The 16,474-nt window shown below is 39.3% G+C and overlaps 1 protein-coding gene across 1 annotated transcript in view; it reads right to left on the bottom strand.

Moving 5' to 3' along the window:
- bmpr1bb (bone morphogenetic protein receptor, type IBb) overlaps window positions 1-16,474 on the bottom strand; it is a 50,266-nt gene that overhangs the window by 16,625 nt on the left and 17,167 nt on the right. The gene's annotated exons all lie outside the window — the stretch shown is intronic.

Raw genomic sequence — 16,474 nt, 5'->3', positions numbered from 1 at the left:
TTTCCAAGATATTCTGTTACTTAAAAAGTTAATGTTGTGTCTGATGTTACCAGTTACTCTCTGCACAACACCTGTTTCTGTTTCTTCAGTATTTTCTTTATTGCAGTCATTTTCCATAATATACAACACAAAAAAAAAAATTGGGAAAGTCGAAGAAACTGAAAGAGTCAAGGTTCAACAATACGACTCCACATTTAAAGAGCTAATCCCTGCATTCACCAAAATAATACAAGTTTTTAATGAAAAACTGAAACTAACATCCACCATCCTAGGTGTCCAGAAAAACATAAAAAGTAAAAGTCCTTCAATTAACCCTAACCCTTCATCTGTCTGAAAAAACTAAAATGGATACCATCCATAATAATAAAAACAAAAAAAAGTAACCAACCTCTCAACAACCCGGTCTTGATGTAATGTGTATGCAACTACAGCTGCAGACACAGGTGTTGTGTGAATGGCAACGACCGGGCATTAATCTGTAACCAAGAGTCTGGTATTAAAGTTCAGACTTAGGCTGAATCGTGTTCGAGATCCTCATGTGAGTGTGTGTGTGGGGGGTGAAAACACAAACACTTGTAGAGCTGCAGCGATCAGGCCATCACACGTCAGGTGATTAGAGGTGATTAGAGCTCACACCTCCAGGCACCACCACAACTTTGTAACTTCAGCCTAATCCAACGCACACAGACACATATACAAACATGCAATAACCAAAGAAGTAAAACAAAATGATAACAATAGGGACACATTCCACTGGTGAAAGATTTATGTGTTAAGGGGAGTTAAGTTAAGAGGATTAAGTCAGCTATTAGACAGATTACATCAAGTCTATTATGGGACCTACAGAAATCATAAATATGTCAGAGATGGCCGAATTTCCACAATCAGACGTGAGTCAAACTGTTTCCTTGAAAAGAGAGAGTTGTCTATTCATTCCAAATGGTTAGAGGGAAGCAAAAAAAAGCAAAAAAAGGTCCTGGTGGTGTTAAAGTAGTGATGGAGGAGGGCAAAACAACATCAACAACCAAATGGGCTTCTCCACCCCACACCTGTCCCCTCTTAAAGTCTGACTGGGTGGGAACAGCAGCTCCCAGAAGCCCCTTCTCCCTTCCACTGCTCCACTGGCCGGGCCCTATAGCTGTCGCTCCTGATTTGTGCATTTCTGCGTATTACATGTGATAAGTCAGCCTATTCTGGAGCACGAGTGCATGGGGAGAAATGTGTAGGGGTCAGTGCACCTCACACACCCTTCTGCGCTCCATCAAACGCCCAGCGTGGAGCCTCCCTGTATTCTCAGACAGCCTACTCAACCCACAGGGATGGGGGGTCCAGGGGAGTGAGCGGCTCTGTAGGTGGGGGTCACTCCACCACATAAAGGGGTTGAAAGTGGGGTAGACTTGTTGGAAGACTTGCTTTCAGTGAAATTAACTCTTCACTTCCCCTCCTTTTTCTTCCCCCTCCCCTCTCTTAGTTAGGATTTTAACTGCAGAATCCATCTGTCATCACACACATAGTTACAGCATGATTAATACTGCCGGAGAAATTGTTCTGTCAGCACCTCGATCTTTCTGTAAAACCACGTTTGTTGCAACTGGAATGAGAAATAGTCTCATTAGACATGCAAGCACCAGAACACAATTCAAAAAGCTTTAAAGGGCCACTTCACCAATGTTGCACATAAAGGTTCAGTTTATATATCATATAGAGTACTACTTGACTTGGGAAATAGAAGCTCATAATGTCATCTGGGTTTACTTGGCTTTGAACAGAAAGCCTGGATTTAACAGTTTAACAGTCTCTGTGTCGACACCACAGGCAGGCCGTCGCGCACTGCTCTCACAGGCTGTGTGTCCCATGCGTAAGCTGTGAGGAGATTCTGGTATTGTGACACAGTCAGAAATTTCCCCAGTGTCACACTTTGAAGTTAGCTAGCTAGCATGCTTAATGGGTCAAAAAACATGGGAAGCCTGACAAAGTTCTTTAGTGTATGCGCCCAGAGAGCAACTTCATACATCCATGGTTCCAGCTCTCTAACTTTTCTTTACTTTCTGCATGTGAGTGCAACTGGCCACACCCCCTCTGTTCTCTGATCATTAACACTATAAAACCCTCTGCTCACTGCTCCTTTTTTGACAACTCGCTATACAATGTTTGCAAAAGATGGTGAATGCACAAACTAAAAAATTCAAGGTCCTTCCAGCACAACCTGTGTTTTAGTAGCAAACTGCAGTGCTGTATTGGAGGATATCACAGAAACTAATTAAATGTTTGATAGAGTGCTGCTACAAAAACAGATCATCACAATGCACACCTGAGACAACATACTGCATCATTTTAATCTTGAATAAAATGTGTGTAAAATATATTTTGCTCCACATAAACTGAACAAAAACAAATTATTACATATTATGTATTTCAACAAATTAAGTACATCTGCACTTGTCATGGTGGCACAGGTAAAGATAACCTGTCTGCTGGCACTGTATTTTCATTCAATGTGCTCCACTTCTGGCTTTGACCTCTTAGTCGAGTTGGCGGTAAGTTTTGATTTGGGAGAGAGTGGGTGGGAGGTGTGGGGAGTAGTTAAGCTGCAAGATTATTTTCAATTTGTTTTGCAGACTCTGTATCCCCCACATTCTGCCCTCCAGCAGTCAGAGATCAATTAATGCAGCCTGGTTGTTTGTAATAATCTGTCTCCATTTCATAAGGCAAACATTTTCTTATGAAATAGAGACCATACAATAATACTAGCAGTAGTGTTACAATGCACCGTGAAAATGAGCCACGTTTTTTATTTCAGAAAAGGACTTTAAAGGAGCAAACACACCTTTCATCACACAGCAAGAGGAGTGCGATGGATGACTGTGAAAAATCACTGCTAACCTGTGAAACAAAAAGCCATGGCAGAACACAGATGATGAAATTACTTCAGGCAAAGATGGAATGCATATCATGAGCGATGTTCCAGCCGGGGCTAAACTGACCCTCAGCTCTGTGAAATTAGGAGGATTTTCAGCAGCTCAGTGTTAAAACTGCTGTCATAGAATCCTGGAAAGCAGTTTATTACCGTGGCAACACAGCTGTCTGCCCCAGATGGTCCAACTGGGGTGCAAGAGTCGAGAAAGCGTGACACTGTCTTCATCATCCATCTACACAAAGAATTGCGTCCTCTTGTTGTTAAGATATAAGAAGCACTGATATCTTTTGCACCATGCAGCATAGTTAGCACGGAAACTTTTATTTGGTTACCACCATTGTCAGTCTGTCAGCTTAATGGATTAACCATTTAGTCCTACGAGATAGTGAAAACTGCCCATCATAATTTATTCAGATTGCTTGTTTTTGTCCAACCAAGACTCAAAGATATTCAATTCACATAGATATAGAAACAAGTCCACACATGTGAGAAGGTGGAGCCAGCAAATGTTTCGCATTTTTGCTTAAAAACGACTTGATGATTAATTAGTTATCAGAATTGTTCAAATATTCCATTGGGAGTAATGATTATTTGACTAACTGTTTCAACACTATGCTGAACAATAGCCTCTGTGCATTTTCAAGTCCCCATTATAAATTGCTTCGTGAAAATAGTCAAACAATAAGCTGACCTATGTACTGGTTATTTTTTTTTAAAGGAACACAATGGGGAAAGGAGTAAAATTCTGAGTCAGCATTCACACCCAAAACATTTCATCTAGCCTAGTTAATAATTAAGCATGAGACTTCAATCTAAATCTTCACACCCACGTTCACACAATATCCATATCCACCACTGTTACATATAATAGCAGTATACTGTGAGATACACTGTGAGATCCCTGCAAATCCCCAGCAGAGTCTCAGCCCTCAGGTCAGAGAAAGACCCTGATGAATATTCAAGATTCACACAATAGCAGGGCCAAATCACTCTGCTGAGATTGACGCTTTGAAGTTTCAAAGAATGCTGAAGGGGAAGAAAAACGTCATTCATAAGGAGTGAAAAGGCTGTCACAGCAAGATTCGCCCTCTTTTCCCTCCCTCTGTCTGTCACGCTGTCTCATTCTCTCACTCAGCCTGTCTCACTGTCTCTTTCTCTCATGATGTGACAACGTAGCAAGAGTTTTAAAAACACCAAACCACGATCAGTTCTGTTGATTAATTTTTTTTCCTGTCAATATTCATGTTGTTAGCCAGTATAGATTCTGGAAAAATGCAGGACAACCAGGATGCCTGTCAGTTTTGAGAGAATTATGTAATGATTGCACATGACTCAGCTTGAGTTTTAAAAAGAAAATGAATCGCTGACATACAAATATATTGTGTATTCAGGATCTAACCTATGTGACTGAAGAAAGCAATGCTTGTAAACTGTGTTCCAGGCAACAAGAAGAAAACATGATGTATCCACATACTTGAATTTACAGCATTCAGACATGCATAAAGATGCACAGTCTGCAGGTAATAATTAAGTCTGTAGCAACCGCACAGTTTCTGTGAGGCAATTATCTGTGTCAGGTAGTAAATGTCAAAACTTTGTGATACTCATAAATATTTCACTTAACACTGTCAAGTGAACTGCAGAGATGGCATGTAAAGCAGCAGTTGACACGTACTAAGAAACATGAAATGACTGAATAATAAGAATTTTTTTATTAAATCGGTGAATTAAACACATAACCAAAAACGATAGTAAATCATACCGATGCAAAAATCCTGTGCATCCATCCAATATTGCCTTAAAGTAGTCCAGCTCATTGATTTGAAGTCTGGAGACATTTACAAGCCCACAAATCTCTATCCTATAATGCACAATATGTATCACGATATCTTATAGTCTTCACTGACTCCCTGTCCCATGACGGATTCAATACAAACTCCTCTTGCTTACTTACAGGAGGCATGGGGTGGTGGAAGGAGAATATGATTTGGTTGTTACTAGTCAGCTGATATCCACACAGCTGCTGTGTAAAGCATCAAGTAGTACAGCTGATGCCAAAGCAGCTAATGCAGCTTCAGAGCACTATGCTCCATCATGTAAAGCATCTTTGAGTTTCTAGAAATGCAACACACACTCCCGGGACCACATATGCACACCACCACCACCATCCTGATATCTAATGTTCAAAGCAACACTTTTAAAACATTTGATCAGTATAATTGGTCAAAGCTACCTTGAGGGCATTTGGGAAGGCAGTAGTACACTCCTCTTAGGCTCACAGTTCACTTTTCACTTTCACTTGTCTTAAACTGCTTTATGGTTATTTTTTCAGAAGAAGATCAGACTTTGTCTTGCAAATCACTGAGACAACACGGTGTTAAACTTTAGACTGTGTAATTATACAGCGGTTGTGTGGATTGTTTTGAAAGACAGCTAGAGAGTGCCTGTCTTTTGATCTTTGTTTTTTTATTTGTTCAATTTGTAATGCAATACTACTTGCAATGTTCCAGAACCACTTTTTACATTTTCCTACTCTGTTGTTCGGTTCAGTGTTTTGACCCGAGGTGAGTGTTGTACTGAAGAACTAAAGCTGTTGTAGGCTACATCATAACAAAGTGCAAGCTAAACTATGAGGTCAGCTGCCAAGAACTTGATTGGATTTCCTCAGAAATATCCACTTTTCTTTTCACCCACTGATGTAGCTTCTTAATTAGAACCTTTTCAAATCACTTAGAGGGACAATATCTCTTTATATTTTTTTATTATATAAAATCTCTTTATATTTGACTACTAACACTGAAGCTACCTGAAGGGCTTCAATTACAACAATGCACCAAAGGCCCATTCTGTGGATCAACTAGTGACTGCACCCAAGACACACCTGTGGCTCAGGTTTCACCCGTGGGCACAGCAGTTACAAAACATCCACACAACCTTACAGATGGATTCCATGTAAAGAAGTGTCTGTCTGGCTCTCAAGGTGGTGTTAAGAAAGTGTTCTGTGATTTTCCATGGCCGGGGCAACAAGACACGCTGGCCAAGAACAGCAGAATGAAATCCTTCCCCTCTCCCTCTCTCCCCCTCTCTCTCTCTCTCTCTACCACTGAAGGTCACTGGGCCAGGTCTTGCTGGATCTCTACTGAGTAAGTCTCCTTGTTTTTGTCAGCAGGCCTGGCTGCCAGTGAGCTGTACTTAAGTTAATTCCCTTGCAGCTCTGTTCCCATTCATTTTCTGGCCACTTGATCACTCTACTCTGGCATCTTACATAATAGTAATGTACTCACATTGCAAACGTGCACCAACCAAAGGCAACATTTTGTTGAAATAACACTGTACAGCAGTGTGTAAACCAACAATTAATCATTCTGAATTGCTGCATTTAAAAATATTTTTTCTTGGTGAAGAAAAAGCATGAAGGCCTAAGCATAATTTTACAGATTTGACAAAGGCAAATATGTGTATTCACACATATAGTGTGTTGCAGTTCAGAAACACATGTTTGCATTGTACACTTTTTGCACTGATGAACATTCAGACACAGGAAGAGTTCAAACTATCCACAGTAACTTGGTGAATTAGGATATTTCACTACTACGAAGGATAACGCATGGTCGTTTTTCCATAATGGAAAAAAAAGGGAACAGGTGCTACCAATTCAAAGTGAAAAATTAGAGGAGATTTTCTTAACATGGCCTTTTGTGCAGCAGGAATTGGAAAACCGAGGCTCTTCTTGCCAAGTCAACCAGGAGCATTTAATGAAGGGATTGTTGCCGAGTGTCCGCTGGGCTGCATCGGGCAGACACTGCAAACCAAGGGGTCTAATTAAGGGGTTCCTCTGACGGTCAGACAAAGCAGACAGCAGGGGTCAAGACGCTGGGCCACAAACTGGCTGTGACCCTCACACCTGCCTGGTTGCATTATACTGCAACATGTCTGCGCACAGTGGACACGCTCACACCGACACATCATTACTGAACCGGTGCCTTACCACACACAAAGGGGAAGAGACAGAAAGAGAACAGTTGATCTATAGGCAAGTGATCACGCCTGAATGTTAGATGACATACCCTCTCCGAATAAATACAGCAAGGCAAATGCATTTTTTTCATCTTATGTATTAAAATCTGCACGATCACACTAAGAGGGAAAGACTACCTTTTCAGAATTACAGTAGCATGCATTTCTTCTTTTTTTTCCAAAACATATTCATGGAGAGAGGTGTTTTGACTTAGTTACTGGTATTACACAGAGAACCTTGACATTAACCTCAATAAGTGATGCCTGGCAGGCTGCCCTGTATGAGAGTACCCTGAGTCAAAAGTTCATGCCCTCCTTCCAGTGTACACACTGCAAAAACAAAAAGATCGCCTAGTGTGAGCTATAGCCCTGCCACTAACAAGACTGATTGTTACAGAGTGGCTCCACCTGTCTCTTCCTCCAATTAGTCTTGCTAGCCACTGAAGTGCTAAATAACCAGCAGAGAGGGAAGTGATGGGACAGCAATAAGGTCATAGAAATGGAAAAGCATGGAATGTATGTGTGTATCCATTTGTGAGAGGAGAATGGAGAATGAGCTAATAATTTAGCTTTTCTTAAAGTTTCAGTTTAAAAGAGAGCATGTTTTTAGAAAAGAAGAGGAAGCCATACATTTAGGGGGAAATTAAGATGTCTAAGACGTGAAACAAGTCACCCGGAGCACTTGCTTCCTCTGAGGTTCACAGGAGGCTCCAATTATGGGAAAATGGTGATGTATTTCCCATATCACATGCTCTTTAACAAGCACTAATTGTGTGTGTGCACTGAGCGCGCGTAGGAATGTCGTACCAAAGCTGCAGGAAATGTTTAATGAAGAGAGCAGCTTGGACGACATGGTTTATGTCAAATCTGTCAAAAACAATATAAACTGGAAAGTATGAACCAGAGGTGACTGGGACAGGCGAAATGAATGAGGCTGTAGCCACGTAATATACAGGGTGATTACTAAATAGTCAACTGTTTAATTCTATGAAGTATGTGGGTATGTAGATTCTTTTAGTTTTGAAATCATAATATCAAATGTTGAATGGTTAAAAATGTTTTTACTCAGATTTTATGTATCCCTGTATCAAAAGGTTTTTCCATTTACAGCTGTAAGAGGACTCCATTCACTCCATTTTACAGTAACCAAGCCTGTCCTGTGTCTCGAAGAAAACACAATAGAGACGCTTATTATACTTAAAAAAAAAAAAACTACATAGGTGTTTTTCACATTCACATTATCAATTTTCCCCCTCACCTTTATGCAGCTAATGAAATGAGCAACAAACACATGATAGAAACTTAGTGATCCCTACACAGGTTCAGCAGTTCAACTGACCAATAGGGAAGATTTAAAAAAAAAATCCTACTTAACCAACTGCAACATTTTCTTTCAATGCAGATTAACCCTGGTTAACAATAACATACAACAATACTATGTTGTATTTCGAAGTGTTTTAGGAATAAATAGTACTATTACTTTTCTAATGCCACAAAAGTAACATGTCATTAAGCATGAGAACAGACTTTATAAATGGCAATGCAATTATTTTCATTTGATTCATATATTAACTCTAATCCACAGAAGAAACAATTGCAACTGGCTCCATGTTCCAATCAGGAGAAATAAAAAGCCTGTATGTTATTCATCAGGGCCTTTTGCACACTGAATCCTTTTTAACATGCCCTGTCCCTGGCTTTAGTAATGCATGAAGGAATGGATACAACCCAGCCCTTGGAACAGCTATTGGACTACATTTATGCACCTCTCTACGGACTAGTTGAGACAGACAGGTGGGGTTTAAATGGCAATTTAACTGCCCATAGATGCCCCCAGAAAGAATCTGTTCATTAAAATAGAGGCCTAGCCATTGTGATTAATGTTGTTTGGATAAATTTAGTTTTACTGCTTTATAATTCAGAGGGAATTAATAGAAGGGGCTGGTCCACTGCCTCTGGTCAAACTACCTGCTCTGTGTTGTTGGAGTGTGATTGAGAGGGAGTGCAGGGCGAAATCAGAAGGATAGAGTCCTGTGCATATTTTCCATGTGCACCCACACCCCTCCCTTGGCTGTAGTGCTGAAAGCTCTTTTGTGTGTTTGTGAGTGGTATGAGGGCTACAGTGATACAGCATACACCTCAGTGCTTTGACTGCATGGTCACTAGTGACATTTCGATGGGAGTTTTATGTTCAAATTGGTAGCAATTTTCTGTCTGAATGAGGATTTCAAAAAGACACGGAATTACAAACTGAGATGAAGCTTTTATTAAATTTGTCATTTAAACACCAGCATTTACCTGTGGATATTTTAAAGATCTCCTTCTTATATCCACGTTGTCTGTAGCTTTTTGAAAATGAAATCCAGGAAATATAAATATGTGCAACTCTGGATTGGCTTCTCCATCCATCCAAACCTTTCAGCCTTGTTTAGTCATAAAAGCACATGATGATAAAGATCAACCTCAATTAAAGAGAAGATACACTTAAAGGCTGTAAGCACTCACTCAGCAATTGAAGACAATGGAACAAGGAGAATGATGAAAAGATACAATTACCATAATTGCCCCCTTAGCACATGACAACCATTTATTAAATTAAGTAAATGCCTAAATGAGTAAATGAAATGAGGTGTTAGTGTTCCGGACAGACAAGGGCATACAGTAGTCGTAGTGCGTGAATCTCACAGCTGTTGATACTTAAGGTCCTATTTCAATGCCGACGCAAATCAAGCGCTGTGACCTTTTGCTGAAGTGGATTGTTTTCCATCTGTGACTGCTAATGCCACATTGAGCTGGAAGCACTGAGGGACAAATTGGGTGTCACACTGCAATTTTGGAATCCTGATGTACATTTAACATACAGCATGCTTATTCAGGCAAGGACATAATGCAGAACAATGACTCTGTTCTATTAAAGTGTCCTATAAGTGTGTCAGCATGGACAATACCAGGACCTCAAAACTGAAGTAGCTAAATGTAATACAGCCATTAGTTTTATCATTTATACCTCCCATTGTGACATGTGAAAAAGGCTCATTTCCTCCAAAAGTACTACTTAAAGCAGTGTCATTTTAATTGTTATATAGTGTCACCTATGCTCTGTTCAGGTTAATGTAGGGCAGAGCTTAGTTTATGTCACCAGAGTACTAATAAGAATAGTAAAGCCCTGGTCATATCATCATTAAAACCAGTAAAACAGAGAAGGACTGCGACTATTATTTGCACAATAATCAATTAACCTGTCTATTTTATTATTATTATTTTTCTAAATAAATCAGTTCATTCAAAACGAGTCCAAGGTGATGTCTTCAAAGGCCTTTTTTGTCTGACCAACAGTTGAAAACAAATACATTCAGTTAACAATGATGTAAAACAGAATTATGTCACCTTTTATTAAAAATAAATCAATTCTTTTATCAAAATCACAATAGCTGACAAACATTTTTTTGGCAAAAAAAACAAGGATGGTTGAAGCGAGAGAATAGACCACACATTACCACCCAGCGTGGGCAGAGGTTCAAGAGAGTTTTGCATCTTGACCCTATACAGTATATAATACGTTTATGTCTTCTGAATAAACTGTGTGAACTTATTGTCCCTCCTAAAACTCTGTATTAAATGGAATGACGTGCAATCCTAAGAACAAAATACCAGGGGGGAGTAAACAGCACAGCACAGGGACAATAGAAAGAGCTATTGTGATTGACTAGTGCTAGCATTTCCTGACAGCCTAGCATATTAGCAGTTAGCTCACCAGGTGCAGTAGTTCACCAACTTGCCCTGTCAAGCGTAGGAGCTTTACAATTTCAATAAGGCGCTTTACTGTAAAAATGACAGGATCCTGGTGGCATGAGAAGTCCTTCATGTGAACACTATTGGTAATTTCACATTACAATGCAAACATACATATAACCAAATATGACTAAGCTGCAACCTTTTTAAAACACTTGATTAATAAAGAAGTCTAACTTAACAAGTTTCTCTCGAAGTGACAAGGAAGTGAAGTGAAAGAAACTACACTGAACAGTTGTAAAAAAACATCTATTGTAACTAAGGAATAACATATCTTCAGAAATGTGGAGAAGAGTGGAGAACAAAAGATAAAATATAGACAAACACTGAGTGAACTGTCAGAAAAGTAACTAAATTCCACTTAAGTAGATGACAGAAATTAGACACCCTGCCGACTGGACGAAATCTCACAAACTCTTCTACACTGTTACAGTCCATCACTCGTGTCCATTCCCACCCATGCACTCAACATTTTCTTCTTCTTCGGGGGCTTATTTCCTTTACTGCAAATCCGCTCTGTCGCCGAGTCCACCCAGTGATAAATACTGATTGCTTAAATCTAAACTGTTGTTTCTGTTGTATCAACAAAAATACACAACAGATTCACACAAACATCCATCACATTATTATAACTAAGCCTGTACTTTTCAGGATTTCCCCCAACTCAGGGTGAATCCTGTCCAGGAGAGATGGATTTGCAGAAGCCAACAAAGATATCAGCTGTTTCTTCACTCATCACTGTTGATATTAATCACCATAAACTGAGACTGAGCTCTTTCTGTTGCCCATGTCCATCCCATAGTCAATACGTTTGGATAGGCAAGAGCAGATGTGGATGTTTGGATGCTCTTCACTGTGACTGACATGAATGAATGAACAGCGTGAACCTTGGACACCGTTATCATTATATAAAGGCAAATCTAGCCCCAGCAGATTATATTTTGATACAATACAATGTAACTGTGCCATTCAGTTGTACGTAGTTGTTCACAGTTTACAAATCAGTAATCCGGAGTAAAGTATGAAGCTAAATGAAGGTCAAGTCTGAAGTCTAACTCAAATTCAAAATCAAATTTCCATCCCATGCACCAAGTCTACAAGCTAAGACATTATACATTGACCACATGAGAAAATCAATCATGAAAAACATCAACAAACAAATCCCATCTATTATTTTTCTGTACAGTAATTCAACTTGTTGCTTTGCCTTCTTATGCTCAAAGGGATGCCCTGGTTAATCCCTCAGCTCTAACAAAAGCAGATGAGACATCCCTGTTTTCCTCTATGTAGTTTTGAGTGTTAAACCATCTGCTCCCCTGGCTGATGGGAAACCCAGGGGCCTTGCAGTCTTGGCAGGGAAACCCTTTCTCTAGTTGGCTGGCTGACCCAGAGCTCATTTGTCAATCAGGCGCCTTTTCCCTTAATTAGGAGAAACAGTCCAGCAGCTTGAGTTGAGCCTCAGCAGAAACCTGTAACCAAGTTGGTTTACAATTCTCTGCTTCTCTGTTTGCATTCCCTCTCATTTATCTTACACCACAGAAAACACACATACTTGGAAAAACTGACACCTGTTTTTTGGCTTTATAATGAAATTGTCTTAGCAGCTTTGAAACAAATGTTTAACAAAAATTGCACTGGACCCTTTGATGTTGTGTTACATATTTCATAGTCCTGTTCCACAGATGAAAATAAATGTGTCTGTGGCAGAATATTTATTATTTTAGGCACCACATTTGTTTTTGAGGTAAAAGAATGTTAAAAAAAATCCTTTAATATGAGTCTAACATAATTTGAAATATTCATATCCTCAGTGTGGGAATAACAAAAGACATGTTTGATGTTTGTGATGGACTGTCTGTAAGGGAGTGCCACATGTGATACACAATAGTTTGTCTTAATAGATCACATCTGTGCAAAATTATGGAGCCCTTTGGATGTAATACATGTTCACCGGCGTGGAAATTACCAGAAGAATCGTGGAGTCCATGCACATGCTTCTCACACAAGTGGAGACATCATACAACTACCTCTCCTAGCTGTAACCAATCATTTCTATTGTTCCATTCTATTAGATTAACAAATTATCTTATTTTTCCCTGAAAACATAGAAAGAAAATTATCAGGGCCGCTGACCTATACATTCAACTTATTTTTGCTTATATTTTATTATAACTCAAACTGTTCAGTCAGTGGTAAAAAATCTTACAAATTAGGCTTTTATGGCTGTTCTTGCTCCTAGAGATAAAATATCTGATATAAATGGGATGAGTGTGCTAACATCATTTGAAATTAGATTGCGTTTAATACAGATGAAGACCAATATTAGACAAATGTGAACCAATAACTACTCTTTGGCAACACATGTGTTTTACAATATAAATGTATTGTGAGAAACTTTACCAAAAGTACTGCTCTCTCATTCCATCAGAAATAGCTTATTCAGTGTCATCCAGACATACATTATTAGGCATTCTAGTACATGTGAATCTGTCTCTCTGGAGATCTGAGCGCATTAGATACGGAGCTATCAGTAGCCTTTCCCCCTGACGTTGTTGTTTGCTCTCTTCCAATGATAGCACAATGAAAACACAGGAAGCAGCTAGAAGAGCACTGGGGCTGCGATCGATGCCTCTGTGTCCGACTATGAGCTAGGTGATGTCTTAACGTCTGCCCTCCTCACTTCTCAACTCCTTCCTTCCCTCCGACAGGCCGTCAAGTCTCCCTCTACCACTAATGTATCTGAATGCAGTGTCATGCAGGGCCGCCTCGCAGCAGTCGATAAATACTGGAAATGCTATCCATCTCTGAAACATCACTCCTTCACTTACTGTAAGTGCGCATCACTGTGGGCACCATCCCCACACTGCTGACAGGGAGGAAGACAACACCAGGCGGCCCCAGCTATGAGCGAGCATCATCACTTGCAACCACAGACATAGTTTGCACTACTAAAATTGCAGAGAACAGACTGCGTGTCTGAATTGGGCTCTCATTTGTCAAATATGAGCCGGTGTTTCAAATCATTCAAGGAGTAAGGAATAACCTACAAAAAGCAGGCCTTATGGAGGAAGTATGATAACGTGCAGATTTCTTTATTCAAATTGCAACATCTCATTGCTTCAGTGTTGGTATTTATTACCTCTGAGTAACTGAATAACCCATCAGAGCCATCTACTGACAAGGATAACTAATTTTAGTCTTCTAAATTTAAAAATAAGTCCTACTGGAGTATGTGGATAAACAACTGAAAGAGGATTTGAGTCACGCATGATGTCAAGAGCAACACTACCAAATGTATTTTATTTGGACAGTCTTTAATTAGTTTGGTAAGCTGTGTGTAGTAACTCGTTGACTTCTTAACCATTTCATTGACAAGAAAATTCAATTATAATATAATAAAGATTTTCTCATTCAATAAAAACAATGTCAGACGTATGTCATGGGTGAGTCTTAATTAACTGATCTGAGATTAAGAGATTGAAGGAAATAAATACAAAGCCTCAGGCCTTCCTGACAGAGCTAGACCAATAAATCAGCCAATCTATATTCCTAGATATTATCTCACTGCAGATATATTGGTATATGTGTTTACCACCGGGAAATTTCAGAACAGAAATGCCATTGATTTATTTGAGGTCATGTAGAAACAGTAAAGTACCATTATTGGCTGAAATATCATTATTGGGTTTTTTAAACTGTCAAATATCAATACTGGCCTCACATTTCCAGTATCTGGTTATATTTTCCAATCCTAATGAGAAAATCAAGTTAAACTGCTTATTATCTGCTGGGCTTACACACATATACACAAATAGAGTATAAAACAACATGATTTACAAATGTTAATCCAGTCAATCTCAACTGTGATCAACAATTCTACAGTCTCATTTTTGATGCTTTTGACGGGAGGAAGAGCATCAGCAACGGATTTGGGATTCATTGCTTCGCTTTGAGACTGGGTTCTGAGTCTGTGGTAGATTAATAAAAAATATTTGCTGTAAGAAACTTGCATGACTCAATATTTCTCAGTAACACTGAAGAGAAAGTACCTTAGATTAGATCTATGATTCACACATTGTATTTGTTTAGTAGTCATGTTCAAACTCCAATATACACCTGGGGAGATAATGATTTCTGTACCTGATTTACAAGAACTACCTACCTCTATTATTCATCTAATCCTTGGAACTATTCATCAAATGCCTCCTCCTTTTATCTATGCTAAATAGGCCAAGTTGTCTCACAACAAGAGAATGCCTGCAGTCAGCACACACTAGTAAAATCCACTCTGACTCCATGGAAAATTGTTGATTTTCTATAAATAATTGTATTCCGTTGTCTTCTGCTCTCTTGCCTCAGCCCATTGGCTGTGAAACCTGGAAACTTGTTGGCAGAAGCATCTCATTAGACTGTTTCCACCTTCAAACCTTCTGCTCACACTCTTTTCACAAGGTTATGAGACATCCGTACCTTTTTGGAATATACAACAGCAATTACAAGTGTTGGTTATTGTGCTTATAAGCTACAAGTATTATGCACATAAATGTGCGTGCAACATCAATAGTGCAGGACTAAAACATGTGCAAACAGAGTGCAAAGAAAATTTAAAAGCCAAATCAACCATACCACTGCTGCATAGATAAGTATTATTGTTGGTGTGAATTTGGTATATTAGTCTGTTGAAGTTTAAAGCACAGACAATACAAATATACCCTGCTGTAAGTAAAAAAAATATATATATATAAAAGAAAATATATTAAAAAAATATATATATATCTTACTTCAAACTGAACTCCTAATGACATTTCTTTTGCCCATTTAATCCTAGAAATATATGGAGCTGATTACGAGAGTGGTAAGCAACTGACTTAAAATGTAAATACTGAAAGTGCAGTTTGTGTGGTTTATCATCGTTTCTTTTGCACAATTTAGAACTTCGTGGCACCAAGTCAGGCAGTTTCAGTTTTTCCTTTCCCTTGCAATAAAATAAGGTCTTGTTACCACATTTGCCAGGTGACTTCTCAGTATGTTTTAATTCTTACAAATTTTATACTTTCATTATATTTGCCAATTTAAGTGACCTCTACCTGATTCTTATCTGATCTGACAGCCAGTGACAAGCACAATAAATTAGTGCATTTCCCAATGCAATTTTTTGTTCACTGTAGCCTCCACAGTCAGTGTAATTAATGGCGCCATGGGTCCTGCGAGAAGGGGACCAGCTGTGTGTTATGTCTTGTCACCAGTCCCACTCTGTTTGACACCTTCGGCCACGTCCCTCTCTTCCGATGCCAAGAATACTGGTGGAGTACTGCTCGGTCTGAGGACTCTTTGTGCCCACCCTCAGAGAACAAACATTATTAAGACTCAACAACGTGCCCCTTTGCCCATCCCCAGAGTGCAGGCAGTGCCAGCGTCTGTAACTGGAGACCAGAGAGCAAAACAGCTGCTCCCAGTCTATCCTGCATCTGCCACAACTGTGATCTCATGGAACAAAGCGAGAATGCAACCACACGTTTTAACTGGCGGTTCAGTCACACTCCAGCCATTGTCCTCTCGCTCTCCCTCTACCTTTTCTTCTTATGTCTCTGTCAGCATGGATATGTTATCAGTATATGTATCAGTTATTGCTCTGATTTAGATTTTGTCCAACCACTTTGTTTTATATATTTAACTTCACTGTACTGTGATACCTGGAATCCTTCATGCCCCCCCCCCCTTTTATATATATATATATTATAGAGTGGT

The sequence above is a fragment of the Morone saxatilis genome, unplaced genomic scaffold, assembly GCF_004916995.1.
Source record: "Morone saxatilis isolate NCDOM2014 unplaced genomic scaffold, NCSU_SB_2.0 Contig21, whole genome shotgun sequence".
NCBI lineage: Eukaryota > Metazoa > Chordata > Actinopteri > Moronidae > Morone > Morone saxatilis.
Note: the sequence above shows the minus strand (reverse complement) of the source record. Positions and strands in the feature narration are given on the sequence as shown.